Source organism: Bidens hawaiensis, unplaced genomic scaffold (assembly GCF_021521415.1).
Source record: "Bidens hawaiensis isolate Kalapana, Puna unplaced genomic scaffold, B.hawaiensis_p1.1 tig00005142_1, whole genome shotgun sequence".
Taxonomy (NCBI): Eukaryota; Viridiplantae; Streptophyta; class Magnoliopsida; order Asterales; family Asteraceae; genus Bidens; species Bidens hawaiensis.
The window spans coordinates 1,213,785-1,225,495 of record NW_027491327.1 but is presented as its reverse complement, the minus strand read 5'-3'; positions in this window follow the sequence as shown (position 1 = coordinate 1,225,495).

Sequence of the window (11,711 nt, the reverse complement as noted above, 5' to 3'; positions counted from 1 at the left end):
ACGCTAGTAATAAATGTTTACTATTGTTTTCACAAAATTAAGAAGACAGACAAATGAATTTAGAAAAATCTCACTTATAACAATTTACAGATAATGTGTGAATAGTAAGACGAGAACAAAAATGTCCTCTACCCCAGGAGATAGGACGAGAAAAAATGTTTACTATTGTTTCACAAAACGGTATATTTTAATCAAAGGTTAAAAGATTTTGATATACTAAAATAAGTTATTTCTTATATCAAACTAGTATTATTACTTGTGCTTCGCGACGGGTTTAGTATTATTACCTGTGCATCACAACGGGTTTAGTATTATTACCCGTGCTTCACGGCGGGTTTAACTCGGGTTTGAGTTTGTAAATTCATAAATGTGATGGACATAAGCGTATTATTTATGAATGCAGGTTCTTTTCAACCCATAATTATGATTATTACAAATCAAATTAAATTTCAAATTAAGTTAAATTCTCCTCAAATTTAATCGATTTATTTCTCTGTGATGTTTACCGTTTTGTACCGCCATCAAACAAAGCAGGTAAAACAAATGTTATATTTTTTAAACAACATATATAAACAAACTAAAAGAGAGAGAAAGCATACACGTGGCATGCAACTTGGTAAAGGTACAAATATTATTTTTTTTTAAACATATATAAACAAATTAAATGAAATTATGTATACTTTCAGACTTTCAGTTGCTTGTCATATTATCTACAATCTTAAAACTTGTAATGCTTTACAACGTGTGACAATATGGTTTATATTATGAATAGTGTGGTTTTGTGAGATAACTGTAAATTGCTATTTAATATGTATATATAATAAGAACTTGTATGATATTAAATCCCGTATCATTTGAAAAAAAGTTGTTTTAACGATTTTTATGAACTTAATGATTAATAATGTGGGCCCATAAAAGGATAAGAGAGAGAATCTCCCGATCGACATGAAACATGAAAAGTGTTATTGAAAATGAAATGGGAAAGTAAAGTAATTATTCAAAGTGAGAATGTTTTCTTTTAGTTCTTAACATAATAATCTTTTCTTGTGCTGCTTGAAAATATCTTCTTTAGCCTAATTTTAATTAATATTTTTCCTTAATCTTTTCGGGGCGTGCCAACCTAGCACCCCACAGTTCCCTACTTAAGGAATGAAGATGATCGGATTGGTTAATGGCTAGTCAATTATCCAAATAGCCATTCAAAAAAGAAGTATATGTAGTTTGAATTATTAAACGTGTTTGACTATCCTTTAAAATATTCAAAGTTTGCCAACATAACATGTCATCTCATTTGAATAAAAGAAAATTGCATAACATTCAACGAAAATCACATACATGGCTGCTTATACTAGCAACCGGCATTTTACGTGAGTTTCACATGCCTATGTATTTTAAATAAATTAAATAATTTTAAAAACTTATGTTTGATTGATTTATTTCTTATACAAAATAAAAATATTTATAATTATTATTTTGTAGTACTAATCATATCTTTTAGTGACGTGTATTTGAATTATTTCAATAACAAAATCCACAAACAAACAAATAATTGTGAAAAGAGATGCGTAGCCATGGAAAAGTGAAGTTCGTGTCAAATAATTGAAGTTAACAAGACTAAAATGAGAGCCCAAATGGACCACGTTACCCAAACTAACTCTTTTAGAAAGAACACTATAATTTATTTTATCTTTTGTATTAAATTCATTCAATATTATAAATACGTTTATATGCTGAGATTGGTGAGCCCCACTTATTGTCCAGTGGTAAGAGTTCTTCATTGAAAACTTAAGTTCGAATCTCACTTGTGTCATATTTGGGTGAATATTGACAATGAAGGATTTGAGGTAGGCCTTATGTAAAGATTGTCAGTTCGAACCCTGAGCCCGTCTGTGTTTTTGTCCCACCGTGTGCTACGCCAGAGAGTTCTGCTCTTTTGGTGGCACAATGACTGTCAAGTGGCAGTCGGCGGTATGATTCCCGAGGGAACGCCCAAGCCAAACTCTGAAACCAGCGTGGGCCCAATTAAGATAACATAGTCTGGACGGAGTAGGGCATCAGGCATCTCCAAATTTAGAGAGTCCGGTAGCCCAAATACAAGAAAGTCATCGTTCTAAAATATATATATGTTAAGATGGTGTGTCGGTTAATTGTTGTCCGGCCTTAATAAGCGGGCTCAAGGCGTGACTTAAGGTGTTGGTCGATTTATTAAGAGAAAATTACTGTTTGCGTCCCTGTGGTTTTAGAGCGGAGACACAATGAGTCCCCAAAAATTTTTTTGAACTGGTTGAGTCCCCGTGGTTTCAGAAACAAACAATTTGAATCCCTGTGGTTTCAGAAACGAACAATTTGAGTCCCTGTGGTTTCAGTCAAATGAAAGTTTTACCCTGAAAGTTAAGTAAGGGCAGAGACTCAAATGGTTCGTTTCTGAAACTACGGAGACTTAACTAGTTCAAAAAATGTTTCGAGAACTCATTATGCCTCCGCCTTAAAACCACAAGGACTCAAACAGTAAATTTCTCATTTATTAATAAGTTTGGGTGTATTAAGATTACTTGTGAGCTAAGTTATATTAGGTTATTAATAGTTTATACCGAGTAAAGGTTGCATAAGAGACATGAGAGAAAGTCATATATTAAGTTCTTTGAGTTATATTTTTTTAATAAAGTTTGGATGTTACCTAAACTCTATGTGTTTGTGGGATTTTTTTTTTCTTTTTTTTTCCAGTTGTTCTCGTATCAACACTCGTTTTATAGCATTCTTGCACAAGGACTCCACACCACTCTCTCTACTCACTATCTTTCCTTTCAAAAACGTCAAATTTTATATTAGAAATGATCTTAATATTTTATGGGTGAGAATTTAATTTGTATCTAGTTATCGTTTCTAAATAATTTTTTACTTACATATGATGTAGTTACCGCCTAATCATTGGATCAAAATCGAGTCTAACCAATGTTAATAGTACAGTTAAAATAAGAATTATCTATTACAAACAATTTAATAATATTTACACGATAAATGCTATCAAAAATCATTACTACAAGTATTAAATTAAAAGCAAATGCATTACTTGAAAATAAAATACCAAGTACTTGTACTTGCTTTTAGCGTGATCACAGCGTAAGTCAAGCTTAATGGTTGCAACTAGGGGTGTTCATCGGGTCAACCCGATTGGGTTTCGGGTTAATCGGGTCGGGTTAGTCGGGTTTTCCTTAAAAAATATCTAACCCGCAACCCGACCCTATTAAGGTTCGGGTTAGTCGGGTTCGGGTTAGTCGGGTTTCGGGTTTGTCGGGTCGGGTTAATCGGGTTAACCATGTTACTTTATAATTTTAAGTCATTTTTTTATGTTTGTAACTTGTATGTCGCAAAATTTCTCATTCCACTCAATTTTCAATTTCTTTTACAAGCAATTATCTTATAATTACATATATAGACTTGTAAACGAATCAAACGGACATGAACAAAGGTATGCTCGTGTTCTTTCATTTAACTTTTAATGAACACGAATACTTAATTGAACAAATATTTGTGTTCATATTAGTTAGTTAAAAACTAAGCATGTTCGTGTTTGTTTATGTTCGTTCATTTAAAATCTAAACGAAGAGTTTACGAACATAAATGGACATAATTAAACAAAGATAAACAAACATGAAGGAACATATATGTACATACATTAACGAACATAAATGAACACATTTAAATAAACGCAAACAAACAAATATAAAACATATTAGGGTGATATAATTACTAAATGTAGATAGTATTTAATAATTTTCTATTAATATGTAAACGAACATGAACGAATGTAAACAAACTTAAATGAACGATCATAATTGAACGTTCACAAACATAGATGAACGAGTGAAACATGTGTTCATGGTCGTTCGTTTAATAAATGAACACACCATAAATGAAATTTTCGTTGAACGGTTCATGAACAAATAAGATAATTAACTCCTCTATAAAGCTTACATTATTGCCTTTATAGTGCTTATTTCACCTTCTGATCATTGTATTTAAAGTTAAGTATCACCACTAATCGGGTTATTCGGGTTAACCCGACTTTTTTCCAAAAGTGAACCCGAAACCTAACCCTATTAACAATTCAGGTTATTTGGGTTAACCCGAATAACCCGATTAATACTTTTTGACCCTATTTAACCCGACCCGAGTTTGCTTATCCTGGTTCGGGTCGGGTTAATCGGGTTCGGGTATTTTGGACACCCCTACTTGCAACCGAACATCAAGGCATATTCATTGCTTTATTTTAGGAGTAACTTCTTTTACAACCTAAATGTTGGATCTTGGATCCGGTTATCACAATGTCCCATTAGGCTATGCATTGACAGCGTTGTGACTTGTGGTAGTGTGATGCATGAGAAAAAACAGTAACCTCACATAAAGCAAGGTCAATAGCGACTATGTATCAGTCATTAACGACCGAGAAGCTAATGAACACATATTGTATGATTTTACGTGTTTTGGGGTAATAGTTTTTTAGTTATTTGTATTTATTCATAAGCACTGCTTTTTTATTTATTTTATCTTTTTTAAATAAATATAATTTATATATACATGTGAGTTGGGTGGGCCACACGAACCAGTGTTACCGATATGGTGGTTTACTATTTAGTGTTGCTAGTTTAAACTGATTATTTAAGTTATTTTATTAATTGTAGCTCGCATTAAAAATGTTAAATTATAAAGATTGTTCACGACTATGATAAATATGCATAACTTATATATAGAGCAGGAGTTACAATCGATAGTTTCATTAGCGGTTCAAAGTTTAAACCAGATGGGACCGTCAAATTGTCAAAGTGAACCTTTGAATCTCAAAACTCATAGTAAAAGGGAAGTCCGCAAAGTTGAAAAGTCTCAAGAGAACTTGCGTTTTGATTGTAAGATTACTAGGGAGGAATCTGGAATTAAGGTCTCAATATTATTTTGTGATACATAATTTTATTCTATATATGTCACCTTGATAAAGAATCCTACATATGTTCGAACCAAAAAGGTCTCAAAATAATTTTATAATAACTGAAATATTTTCGTACATTGTTGTGACTTGTGGTAGTGTCGGCACGTTTTGAAAGTTGTGCACAAGACAATAAGAAGATAGATGGTGTTTATGGTTATACTTTCTTTATATTGGTGGATATGGAAGGCCCGTGGCACGACTCTATTCATTGAATCATTGATGAAACAGTGAATGCGAAGAAGATTTGAAATATATCAAGATCAATACGTTTGTGTGGGAGGTAAATTGGGCGAAGGTACAACGAATGTATTAGCTTAAATGGTGTTTGTTAGCCATTAGCCTTTTGTTGTTTTTGTTTCTCTGTGTCCAGTTTTTGCTCTAGCACCTAGCTAGTGTCGTTGTTTCAATAAGCTAGCTGTTAGAAAAATATATAATGTTTTTATGACATACTAATCATGAAATATATCATTTATCAGTTTCAAAAATCTAAATGATATAGTATATATTACATCCATATTATTTAAAATAAAATTAACTAATTTATCTTTTGGTCTGTATTTATAATGTTAGCAAAATATGAAGTCTGAAATAAATAATATATGAAGTATGCCCGACTTAGCAAATGAATAAATAAATATGATTTTGGAAAGGAAAAAAAGTGAAACCAATGCCAACCATCACGTCTATTTCGTTGGTTAATTTAATAAAATATGTTTTTGATACATTTGAGTCCCTTGCCCCCGAAGCTATTACGTTTCTTAAAAGAGTTCAACGGGTCGTGCACAGTAACTTATCGACGCCAAAGAACTATAACTTTGTTTTCAGTAGGACCGGGTTTGCCATTCAAAAGGGGGTGGCGGCGCAGCTTGTTGTCCGCTTACTCACCTCTCTATTGTAGTTGGATCCTTTTGTTTATTATATGATGGTATATTTAAAAGCTGAAAAAAAAAATACATAACCAACAACCGACATGTTTAAATAGAGGCAGCTCAAATAGACTCAACTAAGCCAGTTATATAATTACTCTCGGTCATACAATCATTCAGATTCCAACAACTTTGCAAAAGATCAAACAAGTTATAGAAAACTAGAGGGTGAATACCTCGCTAAGTTCTTCATTAAGCCAATAATAATACATTAATACATTAGTCTTTACAAACCTATCTATGTAGGCTTCGTGCATGGATGAATGCTCATTGCTCCAAAAATGCTTTTGGTTCTTGTTAGTTCTTAAAAAAATAGATAAAATTTTGCAAACACATCCGTCGGTGCAATCTTTAAGCCATCTTAAGATCAAATCACATTAACGTTAAACAACATTGTGGATTCTTAAACCAATGATATGTTCAAGAAGACAAAGAAGAGGTTTGGACGTGTTATGAGGTGCATTAAATGCATGAAGCCAAGACACACCGAATACCAATCGACCAACAAACACCTACTTCGCATCTGCATTTTCTCATTTATTGCACCTCAACCCCACCCCCATTCCCTTGCCACCTGAAGAGGTAGGTCCCAGCAGAGCCCAGTTGGACCCGCAAGACTCACCTTGAAGAGGGACGTCTGCGCAAAGACCAACTGGTTCCGCAGGACCCACCATGCTCAGAGAGATGAAGACCTTACGCGCAGTACGCCAGCTGTTCTCGCAGGAAAAGCCTCCCAATGGTGAAGTACCCCGCCTGTTCCCGCAGCTGCGGATACAAGCCATCAGGGAAGGCTACCCGCACTAATAGTAAGGCTACACGCACAAGGCACTAACTCTCAATAATTCAGTAATGTCACCTGAAGAAGGAATGAGCAAGGCGGGAATACTCCCGCCCAAATGAGCCAGTCTGTACGCTTCTGGAGGATCTTTTGTACTATACCTGCCAAGGTATGGACAAAATAGACAAGATCTGACCAAAGCAGCCCATGAACCAATCACATGGTGACAGCTCACTGACAACAGTACGAGGAGGAGCACACTCTAGTACAAAATGTCACTATCAGCCGCTGCCTACTCACCAACCCTCATCGTGGCACGTACATAGCCTGCAGTTGGTGGAAAAGGAATAGTACACAGCCGGCCATGTCACTATCAGCCGCTGCCTACCCACCAACCACCAGCATGGCACGTGCGTAGCCCACAGTTGGTAGAAAAGGAATATTATACAGCTGGCTGTACCTGCTTGGAAACCTACCTTCGGCTATAAATACTCCAACACCTTGGAACGGTATCATCATCACTTATCTTATCTTCTTTAGCTATTTCTCTTAATATACACTTATATTCAGAGCAATCTAGTCTGATTCTCACGCCGGAGGGTGGTCACAAGGAGGTACCCCCCCTTCTCAGTGACGAGCTCACGGTGTCTGTTTTGCATGTCATCAGAAGAATAACCATCTTTGCCGGACCTAACCTCGTGGGAAACATCTACTTAACCCTAAGATTATCCGTAATCTGCCGGGGTCACTTAGTGTTTCTTCACCACCCGACCACACTGCTCCTTTCTTTGTCATGCACCAATTACATTATTACATTTTGTTTTATTAAAAGAATATTTTTATATTATCACTTTCATATAGGAGTTACATACTTTATCTTATAACGTCTATATTCATGTAGAGATGCATTATACCATTATTATTATTATAGATTAGGTCAAGAGAGCCGCAAAATATTAGGACATAAGTTCAAGCCTTCATATCAAGTCAAACAAAAGAGCATAATCGAAGTTGGTTTTGGAGAACTTCAAAGAGACCTGATTTGGTTCGGCTTATTATTAAATTTTCTATGTGAAAATTATGAAAATGATTTTTTTTTAACTGCCAACAAATAGGGGCGTTTAGGAAATCCAATATTCGGAAAAAAAAAACAAAATCCAAACCGAATCTGAAACCTGAATAATCCGTTCAGAATTTTTATTTGGACATTAGGATCAGATCGATCCGAATAACTAATTTGGATTCGAATTGGGATTTCAAAAAATTTCGGATTTTTCGGATTATTCGGATATCCGAATCATCTGAATAAATAATGTGTTTTAATTATTTGATGTTTTGTTTTTATTCATGTGCTATTTTCATTTTTAGAATTACGATAGATCATAGATTTATTTAGACTTTGGTTTGAAGTTTGACTTTTGTTTGTATACGTTTTATTTAATTTTCCGGTTTAGTATTTTATTTAATTAGACGTTTGTTTGAATGTTTATTATACGGTTTATTTCGTGTTATCCAAATTCATCCGAGATCAATTCGAATCAGATTCAGATAGGATAGGAACACCCCTAATTCGGATCAGATAGGAACACCTCTAATTCGGATTGGATCGGATTTCAGATATGGTTCTAAAAATTTCAAATCCGAACAATCTGAACCGAATAAACCGAACAATCTATTATTCGATCCAATAAACACCCCTACCAACAATCAGGAAATTGCATATGTACTCCGTACGAGGTGACCCCCAACGGCAAGACACCGCCAGCTAGCCCAATCCAGCCATACGAAGCCCTTACGCGCTTCTAAGTTATCTCCAGTTTTGAGAAAATCCACCCGCTCAAAGGCTACTAGTGGTAAAACCCGAGCACCCTCAGGATCAAACTAAAGATCACAAATATCCTAGTCTTCCTTCACTGAGGTGTATACAAGTCTTTTCAAAATGTATAAATCCGTCGGCACATGTTTATATTTTCTCATAGTAAATACAGTTGTGAATATTCACGAAATGTATCAATGTCACGACTCACTACACATGTAAACATGTCCCACACGAAAATCAATGTCGCTATACAGATAAATATGTCCCACGCGAACAAGGAAACATTTACTTATAGAAAAGATCATTTTGAATATAAAATGATTGATCCATTTTATGTCACTTTCATAAGTTTCCTTTCGTTATATCAATTTGTGTGCCATTTCCTTTTGGTGATATCATTTTGAAAGTTTTAATCTTGGATTTATGTATCTTGTAATCAATCAATTTATTAGCAAACGTACTAACTCATTATTGTTTATTAAATTTAAAACAAATTTTTAGACTACAAAGTCCATCCTTTTGAAATTAACAAGCTTTATTCAATCCGTCTCTGAAAAGAAATTAACCGTTTACTCGATTAAAAACTTATTTATAAAAGATTTGTGTGTTTTTCTTTATCGATTTCAAAGTCATAATTGAAGGTCGAAATAATCAAGTGGTCCTTATAAATGGTCAAAAAGAAGTACATGAAGTTGAAGAAATGCAAATTGAGCCGATTAAGTCTTGTAACTTGTAAGAGTTGTGGAAAATACGATAGGTTGCTATCTCTCTTGAAAATATTGACGGGTACATTATTAGCATTTAAGTACGTAAGCCTTTTACAAGTGTACGTAACATGAACTATAAACTCTATTCAAAATAGCATATGTACTGTATTAGTTTTGTAATGAATTTATTGATGATTAGGAGAAGGGCTAATATTTAAAACGTGAAATACTTTTACATGTTTATTCATATAGTTCATTATGGATCAAATATACTTTTAACATATCAAAAACATGAATCATGGTTTCATTTTGAATGAATCAGTAGATATTTAGGACTATTAGGCAACCTCTTAATGATTTTACTAAAAGACTATCTCTAAATCAGTTGATGTAGCTGTCGTGGGCTAATAAAAAACAAGTATTTTTAGTACTTAAATGCCTATAATAGTTTGCGTAAGTAATGCCATCTTCACAGGAAATATGTGGTTAGTGTTTAGCTAAATTATCTGATTAATTAACTATACTAATGTGATTTGAGGATTTTTCTTGATGAGGAAAAAAAATTAATAACATTTAATTTAGTTATGGGAAAAGATATTAGATTTAGAAAACGTAATCTCCTTCAGGTTTCAGATTCTACGTTTACACAAAACTCAATTTAATCAATTAATTGAAAACAACATAGACATGATTCGTTTATTAAAATAGACAAATAATTACTAGACATATTAGTTTGGTTATGATGATACACATAACCTAATTCGACAAATTGACACAGCTGAACGCGATCTACCTAATTACTAGCTAGTTTGTTAATATAAAACCTAGCATTTATCAATGATTAACAGTAAACGGTTCAATGACGCTAAAAATTTAATGCTAAAAATTGATGAACACAAACCAAATAATTGATGATAAACGCAAATCCCATAAAAACAATTGTTTAACCAATTCAAAAAACATATATATTCAATCAACCAAAAAATTAATCAAAACTAAATCCCAAAACTGGTAACAGTCATAAAATATTTAGTTCATATGCAAACCCTATATCTGAAGTGGTCACGAATGATTTAGCCTTGCCTCTACATCATGATTAGCTCGATTATGGACTGGAAGGGTGAAACCATCGATGAATTATTGATCAAGAGGTGTTAGAGGGGAAGATTTGCTCCAAAATCGTCCAAGACGGCTAGGATATGAAGACCTTTTGATTTAGGGTTAAATCAAACTTAAATATGGAATAAAACACCGAAAACCGCCTTTGTGCTTCGGGCCCACCATAAGCTATAGCCAGATCACCGTAGCTTATGGTGGACCTGACCCTTATGGACTTCCCTTTCTGTGTTACGATACACATTGTGGCCTTTTTTTACCTAGCCTCCACCGTAAGATACGAAGAATGTAACTCCAGTTCTCCGTTTTCCATTTTCTTAATGCTCGTTCGACGTTCTGAACCCCCCACCCCGTTGCTTCCTTTTGTGCATAACTCGATTCCTCATCACCTTGAATGCTCTAAAATATCTCATTTAAGCTCCAAATACCCACAATCATAAAGCCAATCAAAGTAATCGTATTTGATAGATAAAAACAACTAAAACACACGATATTAAACACTAAAACACATTCTTTCATCCCTCATCATCGGTCAGAGGTGGTTGATTGGCAATCGATCTAGTGTTGAATCATTAAGAGGCCTGATTGATTAAGAAGTAGTTTGTGAATCAATCAGTGTGTCTCTGAAACTTGATCATTAAGATACTCCACGTGCCATTAAGAGGTGTCACGGTCACAAAATGCACTCTCCCTCTGACCAATTCGGAGGTAGCCTCTTAATGGAATCATTAACAGACTACCACACAACCCCATAGAGCGTGTTTGATTCACTTAAAAAAGGCCTCTTAATGATCAAGTCTCTTAATGGTTCAGCACAAGATTACCAAATAGCTTGTTGGTTGATATTAAAATCTACTACATTTTTATGAAATTGTTGATGTTATGTTAGTTTTGACTAAATCATGGTAGTTTTCAAATGAGTATTACTAGAGAGCTACAAGATTATGTGTAGATTCACGCATGATTGAGTTCAATAACGGAGATTCAAATGGCAACCATGAAAAATTAAAATCATGTAGGTTACTTGAAACATTAAAAACATTTACTTTATGATCATAACATTGTTAAGATCATTCAAGTGTGAACCAATCAAGTCACACTAAGAAATTTTATGATATCAATCTTGAAAGATTTTCATTTGAATCAGTTTGGCAATATAGCTAGGTTCATTACAAACAAACTAAATTAATTAGAATCAGAACAAAAAAAACAAACTTGAATAATTTGAAGTGGATATTTATTATTATTATTTTTTATGAGTGTGCTTTTATTTCAATTTGAAGTGGTTTAATTTTTATTAATGTTCAGTTTAAGTAGTATAATTTTTTTAAAGTATTATTTAATTTATGTTGCTTAGAAACACAATAATGGTATTTCTATT